The sequence below is a fragment of the Pagrus pagrus genome, assembly GCF_965226575.1.
Source record: "Pagrus pagrus genome assembly, chromosome: 16".
Classification (NCBI taxonomy): Eukaryota; Metazoa; Chordata; class Actinopteri; order Spariformes; family Sparidae; genus Pagrus; species Pagrus pagrus.
The window spans coordinates 21,918,842-21,944,743 of record NC_140200.1 but is presented as its reverse complement, the minus strand read 5'-3'; the positions used below and the strand labels follow the sequence as shown (position 1 = coordinate 21,944,743).

The 25,902-nt window shown below is 40.7% G+C and overlaps 1 protein-coding gene across 2 annotated transcripts in view; it reads right to left on the bottom strand.

Moving 5' to 3' along the window:
- Positions 1-25,902, bottom strand: part of hivep2a (HIVEP zinc finger 2a) — a 119,107-nt gene that overhangs the window by 46,058 nt on the left and 47,147 nt on the right. For both annotated transcript variants that reach the window (XM_084378157.1, XM_084378158.1), the window contains one exon: positions 17,908-17,977. The gene's annotated coding sequence lies outside the window, so the exon portion shown is untranslated. The remainder of the gene's footprint in view (positions 1-17,907; positions 17,978-25,902) is intronic.

The window sequence follows — 25,902 nt, the reverse complement described above, 5'->3', positions numbered from 1 at the left end:
CTCACATCCGCAGAGCAGCAGGTAGGTAGGAGGTGTGTGGTCTGAGTGTGTGTATGTCTGTTTGTGTGTGTGTGTGTGTGTGTGTGTGTGTGTGTGTGTGTGTGTGTGTGTGTGTGTGTGTTAGGCAGGATGACTAACGTCTTATAGAATTAAAAAGCTTGAACTCTCAGCAGCACAGATGGCTCAGTGAGCAAACTAGACGAATAAGAAACACTCAATTCTCGCCCGAAATTCTTTCTGAATTTTTAATCCCAAAAATACACAAGAAACATCAGATTGTTGCGTCTGTGTGTGTGTGTGTCTGTGTGTGTGAAACTGTAACCTGGTACTGTACACCTGCATATGAATAATGCTCCTGTTCCATTTCCTGCTGCAGTGTTTGCTGCTGATTTGCATCTCTCTTCCTTTCTCTCTCTTGCAAATTCCTTTTTTTGCTTTAGCTTGAATTTGTTTTTTTGCCGTGACATGTAAAATACGTTCGTGTCCCCAGAACATATAGATTTAGTCATGAAATTAAAAGAAAAACACAAAAGAACCTGGCCAAAAGTATGCAGACACCTGACAGTCATGTTAGTCCGACTCACAGGAAGTAGGCTGTGTGTGGCATGTTACCATTTCTAAGTCCTTGTCGCCTCATGAGACAACAACTTCATATGCTGAAGAGGCCTGCGTGGTTCTGTCAGTGAATGGTTATAGGACACATGCTGCATGACTTTATTACAGTTTACGAGACTCTAGCAGTGTCTGTGGTTTTAACACACTGAGCTCCACTGGGCTCCTCCATAGTTAAAGAACAGGAAGGCTTCATCTCCAGGGCACTGACGATCAAGTTATATCTTCTACAGTGAAAGTTGTATCACACAGTCGATGTACATCTTTGACTTTTACTTATCTTTTACACCGCAGAAACTAACCCTAACCCAGAAACCTCAACTGTTGACATTATATCCTGGAGACTGGACTGAAAAAACAAGCTTGCTTCTAACCCCGACCAAGTGTTTTATGTGCCTAAACCCAACCAGACTGTAAGAAGAGTGTTGTCGGAAAATTAAAACGTTTTACCACAGTTTACTTTATGCTTTTATCTTTTGTGTCTGCGTACTGAAGATTATCTGTAGATATCACAAGTCTAAAAATAATTATTAATAATCAGACAGAGACAGAAGAAATCCCCCGTATGTCTAATGGATTGTTGCGTGTCCTTGTGTGCCAAGAGGAGAAAGGAGAGGAGCAAATGAAAAGTGTTTTTTTCTCCGGCTGGCCTTAGAATGGAAGTAATGAACAGTAAACAATAGATACTCTTTCTATTATATTTCAAATTGGGCACAATATGGATTCGTGTAAGTTTCACCATCAAAAAGTAAATGGAAAAGATAAAACAGACCAGTACACAACAGTATGCAGACAGGGCCGTCCACATACTTTTGACCACACACTGTAGCTGTTGTCTGTCCGTTATCATCAGACGTATCCAGTCTGTACACTTAAGTCTCCAATCAGCGTCTGAGTGAAACACACATGCCTTGAGTGTTGCGTGCGTGTGTGTTTCTAACAAGACCCTACACGCCGCCGGTACATGACACCCGAGTGCAGCTATATATCCCACACAGGGGGTCCTGAACCCGCGTCTCCGTGGAAACCAGACGAATGTTTACAGTCAATACAGTGACGAGCTGAGCACACCAGGCGGGACAGGACTGGATTCAATGCTGCGGCTTATAGCATCTTATTCAGATCACATCGACTATTAAGGAAACTAAGGAAAGAGACTGAATGAGAAGGAGGGGCGAGTGGAAGAGAGAGAGAGAGAGAGAGAGAGAGAGAGAGAGGATCATGTGCAGAGGTCAGGTGCATTACAGCTTCCAGGAAACAGAAAACAAACCAGTTCATTCAGATAGTTGCATCGATACGTGTTTTTACTTCGCCGGAGCTCAGACTGATTAAAGATTCATTCTTCCTGCTGCTGCAGACAGCAGGCAGACTGCTCTCCATCAACCTGCACTCACACTTGTTAAACATTAAGACAATGGAGTTTGTGCTTTTAGAAATAATTTTAAAAAAAAGAAGTCGATCCTTCCGTTTGGCACAAAGGTCCAAAATCAGCACATCTGATCAAATTTGCTGAAAAAGGAAGTACTTAGGTGGAGTAAAAGTACCTCGAATTATAATGTACTTAGTTACATGTTACTGCTGCCTATGCTCCCAAGGCACATGTTGAATTGTACTCCTACCTAAATACATGTAAATAAATGCTAATGCTACAACTAATGCTTAAGCTAGTGCTAATGCTAACACACACAAATACGGGTTCACTCCGAAACACACACACACACACACACATGTTCGCCCGCTGTGACACTGCTTCCATTTACTCCTGCCGGCTTTACTACTGTTTTGTCTCTCTCCCTGTCTGTGAGGACACACACACACACACACACACACACACACACAGGGTGAGGAAACCATAGGAACAGATGAAGGCTCTGTCAGCAGCACCTGCTCCTCCTCCCATCATCCTCTGTGCCTTTGTCTCCCTCACCTTCCTTTTCCCTTTTTTACCCTCCTCCTTCTCACCTCACCTCGTCTCCTCTCTCATCTCCTTCTTTCTTCACTCTTCTCTTTTCCTCTCAGTAACCCTTTCCTCCTCACTGACACTACCTATATTACATGGACCCTCACACGTCCTCATATTTCCAATCAGATCAAGCGGGGTGGTGTAATCCTTTAAATATCTGGTCAAAGGAAAATAGTTGCGTCTGATAACCAATTAAACACTGAATGTGATTGTTTCTCTCTCTGCTGGTCTAACAACAACATTCTCTAGTGTTGCTGGAGCCTTTTGACCTCTTTAGACTTTGACTTTAGGTGAAGTTGTGCCAGAAACCCTCCTCTGCTTTCACAATATATCCATGATATGCAGAAATGTACACTGCCAACATTTATTGTCGAGACTCAGACGGTAAAAAAAACAACAGGAAAATAAATGAATAAAACTGTTAAAAATGAGAGGAGTTGTTGAACAAACAAAAGCGAAAGAAAGAAAAGAATTGCAAAAAAAAAAGAACTAAATAAGTAAACTTCCACAGCATAAAGCAGCTTGGCTGTACTAGAGGAGCTGCCTCGGAGGTTGCTGGGTTTGTTTTTTGAACACTTTTGTCTTTATTTTCTAGTTTGCAGTCGAGTGTTTTGAAGCGTTTCTTCTCGAGGTTGACCTCCGATGTCCAGCGAGGGGAGCGATCACACGACCCGGCCTCTGCACCGGCGAACACAAAGAGCCAACATTCAGCAAAGTGTGTGTGAGAGAGACACACACACAGAGAGAGAGAAAGAGAGAGGTTGTTGTATTAAGTCTTTGTTTTTCTCTCCACAATCTCTCTTTGTTTTAATGTCGATGTCTTTTTGACCTCTGCCACCTCTCTCTCTCCCCCTCTCCGTCTCTATGTCTCTCACCCAACTCTGGTCGCCCATTTTGGAACAGATTCCATCTTTCGCCCATTCTCACTATTTCATTCTCTGTCTCTGTATTTTCCTTGTCTCCCTCTGCCTTTCTGTTATTCCTTTCTTTGCCTCTTTCACCTTTCCACTTTTATAATTTCTCTCTCCCTCTCTTCTGTACCTATAATTTCCATCCCATTTTCACCTCTCTTCCCCTCCTTTCCCCCGCTACTAATCATTCCTCACCTTTTTCCCCATTTAAAGTTACACTCTCCGTCGTCTGTAGTTTTAATTAATCACGCGACTCGTTAACGAACTCTCCCCCTCGACTGTTAATTAATCAGGTTTCTGCCTTAATGAACAGTCTAAACTCGTTAAACCTGTTTCGCTCTTAATTAGCCTGTTAGCTCCGGGGCCTAACGCTCCGACAAGACTATTAGGCACTACTACGCCTTAATGGCAGCCTCCGTGAGTGTGTGCGTGAGTGTGTGTGTTAAGATTACCTCACTCCCTAATGGGGCTGCTCAAATATTTATAGGGCAGGAAGCTGAATGGGAAGAATGATAGCGCTCAGGGAGACAGCAGACACTGAGGGAGTACATGAGAAGACTGATGCTGCCTTCAAGTGCTCCTCGTAAGCTCCAACTTCCGACCTAGGAAGTTGTAAAGATATGGAAAGCCCAAAGGGTCACAGCTCGCCTCGCTCCTCCTGCACAGTGAAGATGTCGCCCAGCGGCCGGACGTAAACGAGTGCGACAAATGTCTCTGAATTAACCTTGAGCATCATTAACGCCAATGTCACCTCACTGTTGCCTCCTGGACACACATTTTCATAACATTAGCATTTCATCTGCCCCCCGAACACAAACACAAACTTTGCATGTCAGTGTCAAGATGACACAACTTTCTGCCATATTAATGATCATAAAGATGTGTGATGTGAAAAGCTCACAGTAACAACACTGTGTGAATGCTAAAGCACGGATGATGCTTATCACAACAATACACCTACGAGGGTCCGTGTCCGTGCACGTGTGAACGCATTTGTCTTTTGCAAACAAACAATGCAATATGAAAAGAAATGACTCTGATACATGGACAGGCTGACTAATAACCTTATATGGATTGTGATTGATGATATGATAGCTAACATTGTCGTACTGCCTGGCTCAGGTTAAACACCGTAAAACATGACATACATCGAATGAGTGCTATAGAAGTTTCTTTTATTGTCTAGTTTGAAAGTCAGTTTTGGCAGAAATAGAACAAGATTATTAACAAATGTAGGTTAACATGTGCTTTTAGTTACCTGTTTATAGATATTGGTTACTACAAATCTTTTGAGTTGCAAACAGGTGTACAGGGCACTGCTGGGAAATAGCAGGGTCCTGCTTCGGACCTGATAAATGATGTGGTATCGGATCGGTGCACTGACTTGTGTACTCGAGCGGATCCAGCAATGTAGGTCTGAGGCATTTCTGATACTGATACTGGTTTATGAACAAGCCTTCAAAAGAAAAGATCTTGGTTGTGAGAAACTTAGATTTTCTTTAAACACTTTATAATGACGATCATTAGTAAGTCCTTTATAAGACATTACTTAATGATGAACAAATCATGAACAAAACATTAATAAACCTTTGTAAATGATTAGTTAATACTAAATTAACATATCACAACTATGTTGTAAGTCATCTGCAAATGACTTGTTAACATGGAATATTCATGAACAAATCATTAGTAAATGATTACTTAATGTAAATGAGTAAATGATTACTTAATGTAAATGAGTAAATGATTACTTAATGATTTGTTGATATATTATGAATGACTTGTGAGTGATTATAAGAAATTATTATTAATGAATGCTGTTAACAAATCACAAATGTGTTGCAAGTCATCTACAACTGATTAGTTAATTATGAAATATTCATGAAATAATCATTAGTAAATGTTTACCTAATGATTTGTTATGTAATGAAAGAGGCCTGTTCTTCATCTTTTATAACTCATGTTTAAATGTCTTACTGAATCATCTATAAGTCATTTACAAGTGCTTTTGCATCCCCCTAATCTAAAGTGTAAACACCCCTCGCCGCATCTGAAACTTTCACACACAGAGGCGGATGCAGAGAATTGGTGCAGGATCCCCGCATGCAAACGGCTGTGTGAAAAGGGGCTAGTGCAGCGGCCGGGAGGCGAACCAGCGTCCACTAACCACTCGACTATCGTATCATACTTACGATAGTGTGAGTATACTACAAAATATATAGCCGCTAATATTAAATTTAAAACGATCTACACTACGATAACTCTTTTTAGGATTAATGAATGAATGAATGACGGATGCCGCCTTGGGTGCGTTCCTTCGCCTTTTTTTGAGTGCTCCGTAGGGGCGGGTATATGGTCTGTTTGTAAAACTGCTTCTCTCAAAATACACCAAATTAGCCAGCCTTTTGAATCGTCACCTATTTGAGACGTCAGCATATTTATGTATAATTAAACTTAAGTAATCCTAAAAAGAGTTTTCGTAGTTTAGATTTTTTAAAATTTAATATTAGCGGATATATGTTATATAGTATACTCATGCTACCGTAAGTATGACACGATAGTCGAGTGGTTAAGTACGCTTAAACCACGGGACGCTGGTTCGCATCCCGGCCGCTGCACTAGCCCCTTTCACACAGCAGTTTGCATGCGGGGATCCTGCACCAATTCTCTGCATCTGCCTCTGTGTGTGAAAGTTTCAGATGCGGCGAGGGGTGTTTACACTTTAGATTAGGGGGATGCAAAAGCACTTGTAAATGACTTATAGATGATTCAGTAAGACATTTACATTTACTAATGATTATTTCATGAATATTTCATAATTAACTAATCAGTTGTAGATGACTTGCAACACATTTGTGATATGTTAACAGCATTCATTAATAATAATTTCTTATAATCACTCACAAGTCATTCACAATATATCAACAAATCATTAAGTAATCATTTACTAATGATTTGTTCATGAATATTCCATGTTAACAAGTAATTCGCAGATGACTTACAACATAGTTGTGATATGTTAATTTAGTATTAACTAATCATTTACAAAGGTTTATTAATGTTTTGTTCATCATTAACTTATGTCTTATAAAGGACTTACTAATGATCGTTATTATAAAGTGTTACCTTTCTTTTATGAAGTCAAATGTAGAGCTGGGGCCGCTGAGAGTTCTTACTTCTCCTCTAATTATCATCCTTGAGACTCATTGTCACTGATGTAAAGTCTTATATCACTCAACAAACTGTAAAATACCACAACATTAAAAACTGGAGCAATCTAACGGGGACCGCTGAGTGATTTATGTTCTCGTGGGGCAGCAGGGAAGTTGAGAAGTTTGCAAAACAAAAGTCTCAATAATCTGTTGCAGCAATTCATTTCAGATCTGAGTCTGAGTCGTTTCATCCTCCAGGCGAGTGCAAACCGTCTGCCAGCGGAGTGAGGTAATTCCACTTGTTTCCAATTCTGTTCACTTGTTTCAAGAATTCTCTGGCAACAAGTGTGAGGATCTTAAAAAAAAAAAAGGAAGATGCAGGCAGATTGCTCCGCTCGTATCAGGAAAATGAAACACAGCGTGTGTAAACTGGCACACGACTCAAAGACTCTCACGTGGCACGGCACGGAAACAGACAAATGATCTCACCGTCCATTCATGGATTTACCCTTTACTGTAGGACAAATGGGATTTTGAGACTCATAATTAGATTAAATGACATGTTGATGGTTATCTTTAGCAGCGCAGGATGCTGAATGACAGCCGACAAATGAGAGGGACGGGGGATGACGGCATGTGCGTGGCATCTCGTCGGGGGGGAAAGTTGGGGTGGTGACATCACGCCGTCAGACACACACCGACACACACTTGAGACGAGCATGAGGTCGAGGTGTTGTGTTACACTGATGAAAAGAGGAGGGATGGAAGGATGGAGGGAGGAAAAGGGTGAGAGAGAGGGAGAGAGAGCTGGATGCACTTTGGCTGTAAAAGAAAGAAAGAAAGAATAAAGGAGTGAACGAAAGAAGAAAAGAAAGAAAGACAAGGGAACGAGGTCAGAATGAACTCAGTGTTGAGGGACTGGGTGGAACCAGATGGGAAACACATGCTGTGAAACACACACACACGCACACACACACACACACACGCACACACACACGTTCCAGTGAGCGTGGGTGGAGTCTGACGATGACCTCCTGACACCAGATGGAGATGGAGATGGAGGGATGACACTCTTCCTCTCTCCTCCTTCGTTCTGTCATCCTGAAGCTAATACATCTGATGCAATCTCACAGCTAGTTTTTACTTTACTTCTACACCGTCAGCTGCATGGCATTCTGGGTATTTGAGTCCCTAAAGAGTTTGAAGGGAGCCCCAACAATCAGGAGCAGAGTGTGCTGTAACTCTGCAGGAATGCTGCGTTTAAGTCACATGGGAGAGGAGGTAACAAGGAGCGACCCAAAACAGAGTTCAGCTCTGCTTCAGACTGTGAACATCACAGAAAACACGGACAAACTCATTTTCAGACACTGAACACCAAAAAAACTAACTGCAGTATATACATTCTCAAAAAAACTCATCTGTAGGTAAATACAACATTTGTAAGTGTTTGTGGCGACAAAAAACAGATATTTTAAGACAAACTGATGTTTTCATAACCCTAACCAAGTGTTTTTTGTGCTTAAACGGTGTTGTGCAAAGAGAGAAACAGAAAACTGGACCTAAAGAAATGTAATATTGCAACATATCCATGGTTTTGCAGAAACGTACGTTGCCAACATTTATTCTGGTGATTAGGTTGGAGCTTGAATGGAAACAATGTCAATTTTACTTTAAGATTAAAATACTACAAAACAAACTGCCTGACTGAGCTTCACAAAGTAAACATGACAGAAAATACTGCCAAATTATGAATATCACAAAGAAACACTGACAAACAGATCTTTAGATGTAAAATACAATGGAAATAATGCCCCAAACTGTCTCGGATATACTACAAAAAATACTGCCAGTGGTTTCAGAATACGAATACTTAAGGAAATGTTGCCAGAGGAGACATTACAGAAAATACTGCAAATTATACATATTATAAAAAACGACAAACACATCTTTAGTTGATAAAAGTAATACAAAAGAAAACACTGCCAGCCAGTCCAAGGTTACAATTACTAGAAAAATACTGCAAACGCTTGTTTAAGATTATAAACAAGTACAGAGAATCCTGCTTATATCATCTTGGTGTGTAAACGATAAAAAACATTAGGGTGATGGAAGACATGACAAAAAAAGGGGATCACGTTAGCTTTCAGGTGCTAAATTAGGTGTTTCCTCAAAATCTTTCCAGATGCTTTTGGAAACGCTTACCTATAACCCCTGGAGCTAGTGTCAATAACTCTTTGTAGGATTTCCAAAGGCAAATTTTACCCGAAGGAGGAGCCAGAAAAAGATTTATTGAACACCCTGACACAATAAAATTGGATCAAGGGCCAGAGCGCAGTCAGGCTGGTCGGAGCAAACAACATTTAGAAGTTGGTGCATTTATGTGCTACACTCACAGGCCTGAGAAGCCAGAGGTGTAATCAGGTAAACTGAGTGAACACAGCTGTGTCAGACAGAAACGTCTCTCTTGCCTCATCCTCATGTTGCCTGCAGTGTTAACACGTCTCATTCAAGAGATTAAACTCAAACCTGTGGTTGAAATAACATCCTCTGTCATGCAGCATGCACGTGAACGTGTGTTTGAAGTGTGTCCAACAGTGTGTGTGTGTGTGTGTGTGTGTGTGTGTGTGTGTGAGATGACACTGCATGATGCCTCAGCTCCCTCGCATTCAAAGAAGCTGAAGCGTGAACAGCTGATTGTCTCCATGGCGATGAGGAGCCTGCTCTCGACACCTGTAGTCGTCATACCCCGGCGACGACGTCAACGTGTGTGTGTGTGGGTTCATTAAGCAACGAACACACTCACAGAATGGCACACACACACAACCAGACTGTGGATGTATGTCATTAATCAATGTCTGCCCCCGCACATGGCTGAAATGACTGTTTTACATTGTAAACACAACTATACCAAAAATATGACTCAATTAAAACACGAGAAAGACTCTCTGAACTAACATGATGCTGAAATAATCAACGAATCAGCAAAAACACCTCAAAACAGCAGGAATGGAAGTTCATCCTACTGGGTAATTCAGTCAGTTTAGAGGTGATGGGTTTGCAGACAGCTGTCATCTAAAGCACTTTACAGTTCTGACACAGTGCTGCCACTGGCAGCAGGTGCTGGTCTGACTGTCAGGTGCAATTTGGGGTCTAAAGTCTTTCCCAAGGACGCTGTGACATGTGGTCAGGAGGTGGTGAGGATCGAACTGTAAACCCTGTGATGAGCCGATGACAGCTGCCACAGCTGAACTCTGAACCCTGGACAATAATAAGAGGTTTCCCTATGTTCTGTCCAAACATCAAAACCAGCATAACATTCTGGATATCACTGACAAGAAGTTGGGACATTTTCGATCCTGTTTGTGAGACAAAAACAGGATCATTTTAAAGAGATGTTTGGATATTTTTGAACCGGTTAGTGGTAACAAAATTTGATTTTTTGATGCGATTTCGGGACGTTACCAAGCTGTGGGAGTCGCGACAATACCAGATAGTTTTAATGTGACGTTGGGACTTTTTCCAGTCGTGTTTGTCACAATGAAACTGGATGTCGGGACATTTTCTAGCTGTGTTAGTAGCAGTAAAAATGCATTTTTCTGACAAGATGTTGGGACATTTTCGAGCAGCGTCATTGGCAACAAAACAGGATATTTTTGATGAGATGTTTGGATGTTTTCCAGGTGTGTTAGTGGCAAGAAAAGGGCATTTTCCTGACACGATGAGACATTTTGGAACCAGGTTTTTTGGCAATGAAACTGGATACTTTTGATAAGTTGTATGGACATTTTCACAAAAAAATTGCATATTTTTGACAAAACATTGGGACATCTTCAAATCATGTTTACGGCAACAAAACCAAATATTTTTGACGCAACGTTGGGACATTTTGAAGCTGTTAGTGGCATCAAAACAAGATACTGTTGATGAGACGTTTTCCAGCCGTGTTTGTGGCAACGGAACTGGATATTTTTGATGAGATGTTTGGATATTTTCCAGCTGTGTTAGTTGCAACAAAACTGCATATTTCTGACAAGACATTGGGACACTGCCAAGTCGTGTTGTGTCAACAAAACCAGGTATTTTTGACGATCTGTTAGAACATATCTGAGCACTGTTAGATCTTTTCCTAACCAAACCAAGTGTTTTTTGTAAGCACAGCGTTGCCATAACATAAAATTTAACAAAAAACAAAATAAACATAGCCTGAATATGTATCAGAAGGATGTGATCGACGCTACCATCACATGTGGAGCGCTCCATGTGGTGAACGAATGGGAATGATTTGGGATTTTCCACACGTGCATCTGATGTGGTTCAATAAATATATTGAAAGAACCGACCGACAAACCACTAATCACGATGGTCGGGGACACTTCCAGCTGCTTCCTCCGACAGGTGTCATCAAGCCCGTTTGTACGTCATCGCATATAATTAGTTTTTTCCTAACTTTAACCCCGAGGAGCACTTTTATAACCTTCCGCAAACCTCTTACATGTGGCAGCAGCTCCACTAAACCATTAAGGGTATTTTTTTTCCATTGAGGAACCCTCAGCTGCTTTTCTTTCCACTTTTAATTCCAAACAAATGCACGCACACAAACTGTTAGGGAACCAGTCTTTCTAGTTCTGCGGGGAGCAAATACCTCGACAGGTGTGGCCAGCTGTGACAGCACAGCACATCATGATCATTTTTACACCATTAAATAGTTTTCTTCTGCCTCTATAAGTTTTGGAGTCAAACAGCTGACTCGTACTTTGTTTTAAGTGAGTCAGTGGTGGATTCTGGGAAAGGGTTGGGTAAGGATGACCAGGACTGATGGGAAATACATCAACACACACACATGCACACCCAACACACACACACGAGTTCCAGATTGTTATGTATTTTATTGCTTTGGCAACAAAATAGTGACAGTCGTGCCAATGATGGATGTTTGAATTTATTTGCGAAGAGAGAGCGGAGAGGAGAGGGACGCACGGAGATGAAACAACGAGACGAGGACACATAGAAGCTTTAAAAAATAAAAATAACTGAAGATACTTAATTTTTAAAGTCCCAGATCTCAGATTTCAAAATAAAACCACACAAACAGGGCACCCGAGGACAGAGAGAAACCTTCCACAGCTGTTTAGTCTTTCACATTTGCCTTTCTATACATGTGAGGACTCCCAGCTTAACCATCACAGCTACATTCCTAACCTCCACCTTAACCCCGACCTAAACCTTAACCTTGACCCGAAAACCAAATCTTAACCTTAAACCATTCTTTGATGAGCTGGCAACCAGGAAACTGAAACTAGTCCTCCCAAAGACAGAAATACACCAGCACACACTCACATTTTCACGTGCTGTGCAGCTCAGTGAGAATAAATACCTTCAGATTTCACCATGACCTCATGGAAAATATGAAACATACACTCAAAAACTTAATTTTCTGCTCATGTGCAAACCCCAAACTAAAGAGATATTAGTGGTATAAACTATTACTATTAAACGTTGATGCAGAAACCATGCAGACGTCAGTTCAGACTCAATAATCACGACCCGGTAGCATGATTCTGGGTCAGCTGCAAGTTCAGTTATTTCATAGTTGGTGGTAAATCATGATGATACACAATAACTGAACGTTTTATTTCTATTTATTTGCATCAGCATGTTGCATTTTTTTTAACATTTGCTGGTTTCAGATTCTTAAATGTGAGGATTTGCTGCTTTTTACTGTCTTTTATGACATGATGGAGAATCTTTGGGTTTTGGACTGCTTGGATCGCCAGAATAAATAGTTAGCTGAGTACGTTTCTGCAAAACCACAGATAAGTTCAAACTGAATGACTTTTTATTGCAGCTTTACGTTTGTTCAAGTTGAATTTTCTATTCCTCTCTTGTGCTTATGTTCTGGTTAGGTTTACGCCAAAAAATGGACAACAACATGTTGGGCTCTTGAAAGGTGTAATGAGCAAATTAATCAAGGCCTGATCAAAGGATCATTAGTTGCGGCTCAACTTGTGTCTTCTAATGAAATAATGTTCCTCAAGTCAGTAAAATAGTTTGAAAACCGACAACTCAAGGATTTTCCTCATTCCAAAATAGACGTGTCTTTAATAGTCCTGATCTGAAACGCTTGACTGTTCCTCAAGAAGAGCTCGGAACGATCCTCAACACCAAAACACTTCAGGATCCAAAGCACTGACTCAACCAAACTGTGAGCTTCTCCTTAAGAAAACTCCCTCATCTTTTCTACAGAATGAGGAAGTTGCTCAATTACCAACTGCAGCCATGATCTCTGTTTTCTGTAAATCAGATGCATTATGATGAAGTGATACGCATAGTGTGTGTGTGTGTGTCTGTGTGTGTGCGAGCATCACCACAATACTTGATACTTCTGTTAAAGGTTAATCATGTAACAAGGCCGCTGTGCAGCGCTGACCCTCGCCCATAATTCATTCCTCGTTGCTGCACGCTCAGCAGAACGTTGAAGGTTACAGCTGATTCAATGAGGTGTTACAGTGAGAAATAGTCAAATTAAAGCATCCCACGCTCGTCCGCAGTCTCCTTTGAGAAAAACAGCCAAGAAACTCGTCTCACCAGTTCAGAAACATGTAATTCTGCATCATTATGAAACAGGCAGGCACGTGGAAGAAGAAACTAAACCAGCCTGATCGTGACGCCAAAACCTGAATCACTTGATGTCTTTCAAATGTTATACTTATTATATTAGTATAGTAATTTGAATCTGCTTTCCTCAAATGACCTCTAAATTCCATCTAAATACAGTACTAGTAAATGTACTTGACCAGACCAGACAGTCATCAACACCTGTTACACCTGATTATAAGAGTCTTACAAATGTATGAAAAATAAATATAAAAGCCACCATAAAGAAAAAGTCCAAGAAAGCCATTCATAATGCTTTATGTTGAGGTCCTAGTTAGTTGCTAGGTAATAAGGCCCTTATAAGATGTTTATTAACACTAATAAGACTATACAAGTGTTATGAACAGCAGCATGCACATGTTTCTTGTCAAATAAATCATTTCTTGGACTATTTGTGATTTTAAGCCTACATGTATCCATCTCCAAAGAGCACCTCTAACAAACCGAATCTGAGTCCAGGAAGCACTCCTACTCTGTCATTTATTAATAATTTTTTACTTTTATTAAGGGACAGTTCTCACCTCAGATATTAACAGAATTAACTGTTAATAAAGGATTAGTAAATAATGATAAATGTATTTGTAATGCTGTTATAAACAGTTTTCAGAATGTCACGAGGCTTCTATTTATGATCTTAAGCAGTTGTAAACTGTTAACACGTTTCTTACAAGTGCTTATAAAGGCCCTATAATCTAACAATTTGCTATTATTAACATTTATATAGTCTTATTAATGTTATTAGCATCTTCTAAGGCACTTTCAGAGCCCTGTTACCTACTACTTAACGTCTAATACAAGGGCCTAAATATAAAATGTTGCCAGCTGTTCCACATCACAGCCTCAGTGCTTCCTATAGATTCTCCCCTGGAGGACTGAGCACCATTTTCCAAGAGGTAATCATTGATTTGTTGTTTTTCTGGCGGTCGTGCACAGCGCTGAGATCTGATGACAGTAAAACGTTGGCCTACAGTATGACTCACATAATTTTCAGAATCATCACATCAGTCAGTGTCTCCTTGAGCCCTGCTCCGTTCGTGATGCCTCTCTACTCGTGTCGAGGTAGAATTTAGACAGATTACATTCATGCAAAACAGGTTTTCTGGACACGATAAAATGTCTTTCAAACCAGCACTTCAGCTGCTCATATTTATATCTTTTAAAAAGTCTGTGAGCCTTCAGGAAAGTAGATTACACGTGTTGTTTTCTGTCATCTCAGACTCAGCAGAGAACAGAGCAGTTTTATAAAGTTGTTGTCATTGCTAACAAGTTTGCTCAGACCCTAATTGACAGCAGACGCTCGCTTGTTCTCCTTCCACAACAATCTGCTGCTTTTTATGAGTTAATATTTTCAATACTCGCTGCTAGTTCGACGTTACCCTCCCAGCTGTTTGCCACCTGTTGGCTTCGCGTGCATTTCCTCATTCTGTCCGCATGCGAACATGTATTTCCATTTACGTCGTTGTCGTGCGTGGGGCTGCGGAAAACAAACTGGATTTATGCTTGTGATGATATCAGCGTGGCCGAATGCCTCTCTTGCTGCCTTTTGGAGGTTGTCAGGGGCGACTGGATCCTCGCTTGCTGTCAATAAACCGAGCGTGGGCGCGTTTACCCCTGAATTATTCTGCTGTTTGGCTCTGTCCAAATACTGTGGTGACCCGTAATTTGAGCTAGTTCAAACAGTTTGACATTCACGTCTATTCTGCACTCGGCACCACAAATTTGCACCAAACAAACACATTTTTCTGGCGAATCATTGAACTATTCAGACTATTGTTTGATTTAATGGTATGTTTCTGTATATTTAGTTTATTGTGAGTGAGTATTGTGTTGATGAAAGCCACATTTCCCTCCGGGGAGAGTAAAAATCCTCGAAGCCTCGACCCCAAACGCTGCCTGTGTTGGAGCATGAACGTTTCCCAACTGGAGCAAGACAGCTGCAACAATATCAGACTGGAGACGGGAGGGAGGGAGGGGAGAGGAGGGGGTGAGAGAGTAAAGATGGCTATGAGAGTGAGCGAGGGGGAGAGAGAGGAGAGGTCAGCGAGGTTCTATTTTTATCTTCCCAGAGTCGTGTCTCGGCTTGAATGGAGGCAAAGAAGCACAGAAGAATTGTGTTGAAAGGCGCGCGCACGCAAATTATTTCATAACCTTGGCACACAGCAGGCTGCTGAGAGCCAGTGCATGTGTTTGTGTGTGTGTGTGTGTGATCATGAAGCCATCATCACAGCCTCACTCTGACTTCCCCGGGGAGCTCGAGCTACATCTCCTCATTGCAACATTTCGTCTTGTACTGATTTGTTTTTTAATGATATCTTTTCGTATTTTGGCTCGAACTGCCTGTAATGTTTATATTACAGTGTGTATGTTTGTGTGTGTGTGTGTGTGTGTGTGTGTGTGTGTGTGTGTGTGTGAGCATGTCAGGGCAGGTAACATATTCTTTCATAGCTTTCCAACAAAGTTTTTTTCAGTCCACCAACCACAATGCCTGCGTCAAACCAAAATCATCCCGGCTACTTTGACTGATGGTAATTTAGCTCACTGGAATGTGTTTGCATGTGTGTGCGTGTGTGCGTGCGTGTGTGTGTGTCTCACAGCTGACTTCTAGTTCCATTTCTGGTTGTGGTCACATTGAAATTCAGTCCTCTCCTGCTGTTGTGACTATTTAGATTCAAAGAATTCTCCTTTTTTTTCTTTTTTTACATGGATGCTGCAGTTTCCCTCCGAAAACAGCACAGAAACCAGTCAAACCAGTTCAGAAAAACAACTTTCAGAAGAAGGAAAACACCCAAAATAACAGTGACACCAGTATAACCAGCACTACAACAGTATAAAAAGGGGATATTTTCATATCTGTAACAACGTTAAACAGTCAAGAAACCAGTCAAATCAGTTATGAATCCAGCTGTAAATAACCACAGTAATGCTAAAATGCCAGAAATGCCAGAGAAACTCCAGTCAACTCTGAGCGGAAACAAAGTGGAAACACATAGAATGACAGAACAACAAGGGAAACCAATATAACCAGCTCTATAAACAGTATACAAACTGGGATAGTGACCTCCACAATACCAGCTGCTCTTTGACTCCACAGAAACTACTAGTCAGCCAGTTCAACAACACACTGCTGAGTAAAGACATACAAACACCACAGAAACCTGTCAAACCAGTTCAGCAACAACTCTTTAGTAAAACACTGGATACAAGTCTCGGCCCAGTTCAACACCTGCAGCAACATGCTGGTCTGTACCACAGTCAGGGTCAACTAGTAACAGATTACAGGTAATCAGGATTACATAATCAAACTACAAAAAAAAGTGACAATGGTCAACCCAGGTTACATTTGAAAAAATGTGTAATTATAATTACATTATCAAGGGTAACCTGAATACATTTTTCATTACATCTTTTGAAACTTTCTCATGATAACCAATGATGTGTTACTCATGAAAGGCATGACTGAGATGTAATGCCCTACTTTATTTACACTGAAAACTGGGGTTACATTTCAAGTTGACCTTTGACCTTTTGGATATAAAATGCAATTTTAACATAATTTTATCCTATTAAACAATCGCAAGATTTTTTTTTGTCAGAGATATGTGTTTGTGAGGTCACAGTGACCATGACCTTTGACCTCCGACCACTAAAATCTCAAATCAGTTCATCCTCAAGTCCAAGTGGATGAATTTGATGAAATGTCCTCTTTTTTGCAGTCTAACAGTTTACGTTACTAATTACAAAAACTGCCAGGTAATAAAGTAATCTGATCCAACCCTGACCACAGTCACACAGTCTGAAGGATCCAGGATCATCACAACTTACAACAATAACTCAGCAATCAAGGTCGTCTCACCAAACTTTCCCACAATCACGACATTTAAAACAGTCGTCCAAGTTAGCTTTTTCCTGAGCTTTTAACCGCATCACAACTGATGAAAGAACAAGAGCTTTGGAAGAAAACTCTGTAAAAAGGTAGCAGGTTGTCACACGTTCATCCTCAAATGACGACATTAAATGTATTTAACTGGTCCGCTTGCTTTCTGAGCGTGTGTAAAACGGATCACAGTGTCGACACCGTTCCTCTGATGTAAACACCCTCAAATTAAAGCTGGAAATCAGCACTTTGAGGTCACAGTTGTTTAATTTTAAAACCGACCTGCCAAACCAACAGAACACCTCCACTGAGCCTCTGATCCCGCTGTACACAGACACTCATGGTGAAACTGTTTTGTTCTCTCGCACTGAAATCACCTCTGTTGTTGAAATACATATCATTTTCTCATTAAGGAACATTTCAGTTTCAAAATGCAACGCCACTTTTTAAATTTGCTGAGTGGAAAATATCTCAGTGCTGAACAGAGACCATCTAAAGGTTGAGGATACATCCCTGAATCACCCTGGACATGAAGACTTTAGATCAAGAAAATCATGCCTTCGAGCCTTCCTGACACAAACACACTGCTCTGTTTCTCTCTGGTGTTTATGAACCTCACACACTTCATCACACACACAATCCATGTTACACATACAATGCCATGCTGTCTATTGTAATTTCAGCTGCAAAACTTATCCTGAGTCTGGCAGGTGTAGTGACAGGTGTGTATCCTGGGCTTACCTGTTGGTCTGCACATGCTCAGTTTGGTTTCAGCTGGAGTCCCGACAGAAAGCGTCCTCATGGGGCCATGCTGTGAGAAAAGACACAGGAGGGTGATCATGAGTGTGTGTTCACCAATACTTCAGGACAATAGAGACGTGTGCGCAGACAAACTTTCATTCAAACGTCATTCAATCTGGAGGAAATTCAAAAGAAGGGATATTCCCAAATGACTAATTTCCCTCATGTTAAACTGAGAGACTAGCTGACAAGTAAGAGTCGAGGTGAAAAAGTGAAAATCGAGCACAATTTAATCTAGAAGGTAAACGTTGTATGAAAAAATATTGTGTATAAAAGTCATACTTGAGTAAAAGTCAAGATATCATGTTAAAAAGTTAGGTAAAAGTAAAAGTCACACATATGTAAAGTACTTAAGTAACTAGTAACTAAAGTTATCAAATAAATGAATGAATGTAGTGAGTAAAAAGAACAATATGTATTGAAGTAGATGGACAAAGTAGCAGAACATGGAAATAGTAAAGTTAAAGTACCTCAAAAGTGTACTTGAGTAAAGTACTTAAGTCTCACAGCAAATATGTAAATACATCTTAGATGCAACAGTGGACTGTCGCTGTTAACATTAGTGACAGATGCCCATTTTTTGTGGAGCAACATTTGACTAGGAAGAATTTGAAATGTGTTTAATAATGAATGAATAATATTAAGTTGAGCCGACTGGTATTTCTGGTGCCGAGCAGCGAGGGTAGCAACTTTAACCAACTAGACGACACATCAAACACATCCCTATTCTAAATTTACAAAAACAACAGAAATTTGGGGAAAATGTGTATAAAATGAACAAGACATGTCGAATATTTTCGTTTCGATACAGTCGTGCAGGCTTAAAAAACGTATGTATTTTTTAGTATCGTGACAACACTACATCACATGGTTTCAGAGAAGAGAAGCTCTCAGAGAGTTCAACAAACTTAAACTGAGACAGAAACTGTGTGTTAAGAGGTTAAATATGTGTTGAGTGCCCCTGTTTGTGTGTGGTTGTGTGTGTGTGTGTGTGTGTGTGTGTGTGTGTGTATTTCTGAGGGAATCCGGTCACTATCGCAACAGGAAATAAACAGGATGTGGTGGAGGAAGTGGTCACCGGAGGTGTGAGGCAAAGAGCCCTCCCTCCCTTTTTTTTTTACTATCGCAAAAAAAAACACACACACACATGCACATGCACAGACATTCAGAAACACACTCTAAAGAACTTGTTCAGCTGAAGACATGAGAGCTAGAGGGAGAGAATAATGAGAATAATGAGAAAAAGAGGAGGGAAAGAGTGAAAGAAGAGATGGGGAAGAAAATAATGAACAAATAGTGTGAGAGAGGAGAAGAAAGGATGAGAGGGGTTGGGGTGGCAGAGGGGGAGGGAGAAAGAAAGAGCGATGGGATGACAGAGCGAGGGAAGAGAAATGGGAGGGAGGAGGAAAACAGAGAGAAGGCAGAAAGGGGGAGCGAAGGTAGGAGGAAGAAGAGAGCATAACGGGGTGAGAGAGGGGACAGAGGGGAAGGAAGAGAGGGGGAGAGCAAGAAAGAAAACTGAAGGGGTGAGGAAAGAAAAGACAGTGGTAAATAATGTGAGAGGAAGGGAAATGGGAGAGGTGAGAGGAGGTAAAGAGGGGAAGAAAAAGGGGCGAGAGGAGGAAGGGAGAGAGAAAAAGAGGCAAGACAGAAGGGGAAAAAAAGAGAGAGAGAGAGGGAGAGGGGGAGGGAGAGGGAGGAGTGAGATAAAAGGACAGAGGAGAAGAGAGAGAAAGAGGAAAGTTCCTTCAGTTCATCTGACTTGTTGTCTCTCAGCGACATGGTTCAAAATGCAACAGAGAACGGAAACACACATGCATACACACACACACACACACACACACACACACACACACACACACACACGGTAAATGCCAGAAACACACGAACATCCACACACACATACCGACAATGTAATGGATGGAAAACATCAAAAAGCACAGTGACCGAGAAGTGGACAATCACATGTGACACACACACACACACAACACACTTGTGCGCGCACACACACACACACACACACACACACACACACACACACAGTGGGACGACTGTTTTGAGATCAGATTTTTCCGAGTCGTCCTCCTGCCTCTGGTCTGCCAGGACGAAGGCAGGGAAAAACTATGACACTGTTTTTCTGTTTCATGTCTGTCAAAACACACACACACACACACACACACACACACACACACACACACACACACACACACACAGATGGCGAGGCTGACTTGTGTGTCTTTCCATCTGTCTGAACGGAGCTTTTCCAAAGAGGAAAATGAAGCTGGATCTTTTTTTTTTATTGGACTTTTTCAAACAACATGATCACAGTTAATCTACAACGCAGCTCCTCAGCATGTTTTACCCATAATCCTGTTCTGCTGAGTCCAGTGAATGATTCCATGACTCAAAGGGGCTGACATGAAACCGATCAGGTCTGGTTATTGATTAGAATACCATACCAATGTGCTATTTTCCCAGAAACAGAAAGAATGTCTGTTGACCTTTGACACACAAAAAGACAAAGTGTGAGCAGATTTACATGTTTCATCCTCGTTCCACTTGCTGTCGTCATCACATAATTCTAAGTGCTGTATCATAGGCAGCTGGACTTGTTCCACTTTCTTGAAGACGTTTCACCTCTCATCCAAGAGGCTTCTTCAACATCATCACGTACCCACAAATATGATAATTGGATGAAGGCCCCAGCAGACACGGTGATATCATTTGAGTAATCGGCACTATACAGCAGCTTTAATCAGGTTACCATCATTAGTGTGAATGTAAACATACTTATGGAGTCATAATGAAGCTGATGTAAGTTATGTGACACCACAGGCTTTAAAGGGAAAGCCCATGAATTATTAGAAACTGCTTACATTTAGTGTAGTGAAGCCTTCCTGTCTACTTGCAACTACTACTGCGACTTTCATGCACTCAGGCGATCTGAAGACGTTAGTCGGAGTCAGCAAGAAAAATCTGGTTCAACCTTTTGAGAAATTAGTTACACAGAGACAAAATGAAAGCAAGTATATGAGGAAAATATTGTTCGTCTTATCAATGCACCACATTGTTGTTGACAGAGTATCATGGAAAATTTGTTTTTGGCTAAATAAAAGCAAGTTCTTAAGGTTCAATAAGTCCAGATTTGTTGAATTTCACCTACAGTGAGTATAAAACCCCTAATTTATGCCCAGAGTGCCTTGTGTTTGCTGCAGGAGCGCCCTGATTGCCTGAAGTTGAGAAAACTAACAATTCAGAGCAGAAAAGCACCAGAAAAAAACTTCATCGTCGAACTTTCCCAGACACACCCTGAAATAAGTATAATAATAAGCCCTGGACTGACCATCATCCAAGCAAACTCCTGGTGTTTTCCTGTGTCCACCTTACTATTTAGGACAGTCTCTCAGAGCGTGGGCCCGCCACCTGTACAGTCTTTTATGGAGATGTTGTTTATTAATGAGGTGACTAACTGTCTACTAACTAGGAAGTTAAGTACTTCTAGTGAGCCAAAATAAAAGGTAGAGGTCTGCGAATTGATTCAGCAGTTGCCTAGCACCAATAAAAAAACACAACGTGCTGCTCTTTTTAAAACACTTTATAGGCTCAACAAAAAAGGCAATGCAACCTGCAAAACGCACTCATCTAATCCAGCCCTGATTCTATTTCCCACTACTTTCTAACTATTGCAGTCTGTCTGTTGCTCTCAGTTCCAAGCCCATTGGTTCCTACTAAGGATGTACCAAAATCCTTAAAAACTGAATACAGTACGTCTTAAAACGCAGCATAAAACAGACCAAACAACTAATCGCTTATTCAAAAGATTAATCAACAATGAAAATAACATTTGCAGCAAATCAGTAGTGCATTTGTTGGGGACTATTTTCAGATCTGTACACAGTTGATGCTCTGGTTAGTATTTGCAAGGTACTATCATTTTAAAAAGCAGAATCTTGTTATTTTTTTAACCTTTACTGTTCCAGGGGAAGACATTATGCATGATAAACATTATTCTTTAACATTCATATCTTGTTACTCAGGGTCATCACCAAGAAATGGCCGAAATCAGCCAAAGCTTCCCATCTTCCTGTCAGCTTTGGGGAGTTAAAGACAACTGGAAACTTCTTGCTAGCAAAAAGTAAAAATACTTTTTGATAAATCAACAAATGTTCACACAGAGCAACAGACAAACCTCAGAGTGGCTGTAACGGTGGCGCTAAAGTCCACTAAATTGTTGCACCGAGGCTGTTAATGCTCAATAGCATCTAAAAAGCAGCTGCCTCAAAAGATGTGTCAGCTGGATTGGTAACTGGAACCAACAACCACCCTGGTTTTAATCCAACATTTCTCTATCCTTTCTGCAACAATTAAAAAACCATGAACATGCAGCAGGCGATGCATTCATCACATTCAAATAATTTTAATACAGTACTTGTGTTTGTTGAGTGGTGCAGCGAGCGCGGAAAGAATGAAGAAAAGCCGATGAAAGGAAAAACTCGGCAGAGAGAGAGGGGATGACATGCAACAAGGTCACAAGTTGGACTCAGATCCACAACATCTGGAATACATGGCTGCAGGGTGGGAAATTACCACCAGCCAAACTCTGGCAACTTGTGGCTGCGACTGGTGGGCTTGTCTTCTGCTGGACCCAGTTTTGGCAGCTAACCAACCATCATTTGGAGTTTGATTCTGTTCTAAGAAGCATATTCGGGTGCCAAAACGAGGAAGGAAGCAAGTGAAAGGCTGGCAGATGAAAAGCTCCAGTCTCCCAATCTTCCCTGGTGTAGTCTGAAGCGTGTGCTGGCCAGTAAAAGAAAGTCGATGTAAAAAACAACCTTCAAAGACACGTGATTTTGTGAAAGCAATGGATTAAATCAGACTATTCGCATCGCTTCCCTTTAACTTCTTTTCCTACCTTCTTTCCAAACTTGAAAACGGAAAGATCAAGGTAGAGATGAGACACAAGAGGGGCAAAGGAGAAACAAAGAGGTGTGGAATATTCCTTTGTTTATTTTCCACTCAGTGCAGACTGGGAAGTAAAAAGGCCTCCGGGTGAGGAATAATTCAGATTCTATTCTCATCTCTTCCCTATTCTCTTTTTTCCTCTTCTCTTCTCCTCTACAGTGAACTTCCAGCCATCCACTTTTATTTATTTCTGTTCGTGTCCTGGTCCTGCTTCTCATCACCCTATTCTTTCCAGCTGTGTCCCAGTTTTATGATATTAAAACAATCAACCAGCCAGGCAACCATGCAAACAACCACAAAGCAACCATCTACGAGCAATCCAAAGCAGCTAATGCAACGTCTGATCAGCTGATAGGTCCACGGGGCACTTTCAAAACAAGATTTTTGACTCAGTTATTCCCCAGTTTGACCCAATTCTAAAGCGACCGTGACGTCAACTATTCGTTAGTGGATTCTTGTTTTGACGGCTCGAGGCTGGCATTCCGGCCGTCTCCTTTTTTGTTTTTTGGAGCAAGAAGTGACCATATTTGAACAGGCAGGTGGAGCTAGGGAGGATATTTTGATTGGATTGATGAACTTATCAATTACAAGGTACCCATACCCTAAATCATACCCTGCTTTATCGTCTATTTTACTCTCAATGGGACCTTAATTTACAAAATGAACATTATGTTGAAGAAGACTTAAAACTAGAGACTGAGACCATAAACTCATTAGGAAGCTGTTTACTGAGGTAATAAATCAAGTGAGAAGTAGGGTAATTTTCTCATAAGCTTACATACAATAAGACTTCTTTTTGAAACCAGTGGAATCGCCCCTAGCTGGTCATTTTATAGAATGCAGGGTTGTGGAACTTCTTCAATATCCAATAAAATCATGTAAAAGCAAATGTTTTGAACATTTTGTTGAAGCAATTACTCACTTTATTCCTATAACTGAAGAACCAACATATAGAGCAGGACACCTGTACATTCAATCAACTAAAAATCTGCCATAATTGCAAATATTTGTACATCTGTGTAAACCAAGTTCCTGTTTTTTTACACATCGAACCATTTGACAAGTTGACCAACTCTGACACCAATCCAAACAACCCAAAGCTGCTTTAGGTTCTGAAGAGATTCAGAGCAGTGCAAGGTCGAGTCCAGAAAAGCTGGATCTGGGTTTCATGAGCCTGACAGACCTGCAGACTGGACGCAATTGGACAGACCTACAACCAATCAGAGTAGTGAATAGGTGGCATGTGACAATTCAAATCTGGACAGCCACCGTATCAAACCCGCCCAATATTACATAAACAGCTGTGATTAGCCCGACACTGGGCCAAGTCAGATGGAAATCTGTCTGAGCTTCAGTACGGACCAGACGTACCTCCCAGAGCAATTAAACATGAGTTTGGCAAGTTTTTCTGGTTCCCAGGCTAGCCAAACCCTGAAGCAAGCAACAAACTAGCCTATATGTTATGTTGTATTTATGTCAGTCAACGAACTAGTCAAACTAGGATTTAAACAACTGATCAACAAGAGAATAAAGTATTTAAACTATCATAATCAACCTTCCATCAAAACAAACCACCCACTGACAGAAAAAAATATCAATCAACACAACATCATGAGCAATTTTCAATTTAATCCAAAGGAACCAAAATGTTTAACATCTTAAACAACATTGAGAATGTGAAGATGAACCAAACAATCAACCAACAGTCCAGTATTTAAAAAACTTCTACAAGTTTAGGGGTGTACAGTATTGCATTATTTCATTTTGAACATAAAACCATCCATTTCAAATCATTTAAATAATTCAAACCAATAAATCAAGTATCTAAAACATCCACAAACTTTGAACTTGAATATTGACAAACTATATTTTATGGTCATCCTGCACTGTAGAGAAGGAAAGGGGAAGGAAAATGCCCAGTTTTTATTCCACTGTTAAGCTGCTCATTATGGAGCCAGACACCACACACACACACACACACACACACACACACACACACACACACACACACACGCACACACACACACACACACACAGACCACAGAGGAATTTCCTAGTTTCATATAAAACTGATAATGGGATGTGTCCCAGCGGGAGTGGAAAATCAGAGGTGACTTACGAGCCTCCACATTCCAACCTCACTCACTCACTCACACACACACACACACACACACACACACACACACACACACTCAACTCTTTCCTCGATCACACACACTCAAACATACTCACTTTTACACCTCTGGGAAAAGAAAGATGGAGAGACTGAAAAAGTTTGGCCGGGAGAAAAACAGTTAACTCTCTCTAAGTTTCCATGTCGATACAGAGCCGGGCCTCTTTATCGTTTTTCTTTCATTTTGACAGAGAGGGAAGGAGGCCTTTCCTCAGTAGACAGGAGGGCGTTTTTAAACACGTTGCTGCAATGTGTAATTCAGTTGAGAGTTCAACTGAGATTCGTGTGAAAAGTAACATCATGGGAAGAGTAAATAAATTGTCTTGATGTAATTTGCTGATTGATTTATGTCAGTCACTTGTTTCTTTTTTGTGAAAATGTCTATACTGTTTGATTTAAGTTGTTTGATTTATGTGATACCTCTTAAACTTTTTATTCTAATACTTCTTAAGAGATTCTGAATCACAATGTGAATATTCCCGGTCAAACAAAGGTTAAATAAAAATTAAAAAATCAATTTAAAGGAGAAAGAAATAAGAATTAAAGTAAAGTAAATCAGTAAAGGGAAGACAGGAAAAGAAAGATGAAAATAAAAGGAAAAGAAACAGGACAGTCATAGAAGAAGAAGACAAGAAGAGAAGTGAAAAAGAAAATGATTATGATAAATGAAGAGGTGAGGCGAGGGCAAGGGAGGAGGCAGAAGGAACGACTGTGAGAGAGATGAGAGAAGAAGAAGAGAAGAGAAGCAAATGGCTCAAAATGAAAAGAGATGAAAACAACCAAAGAGAGGACAATAGCTC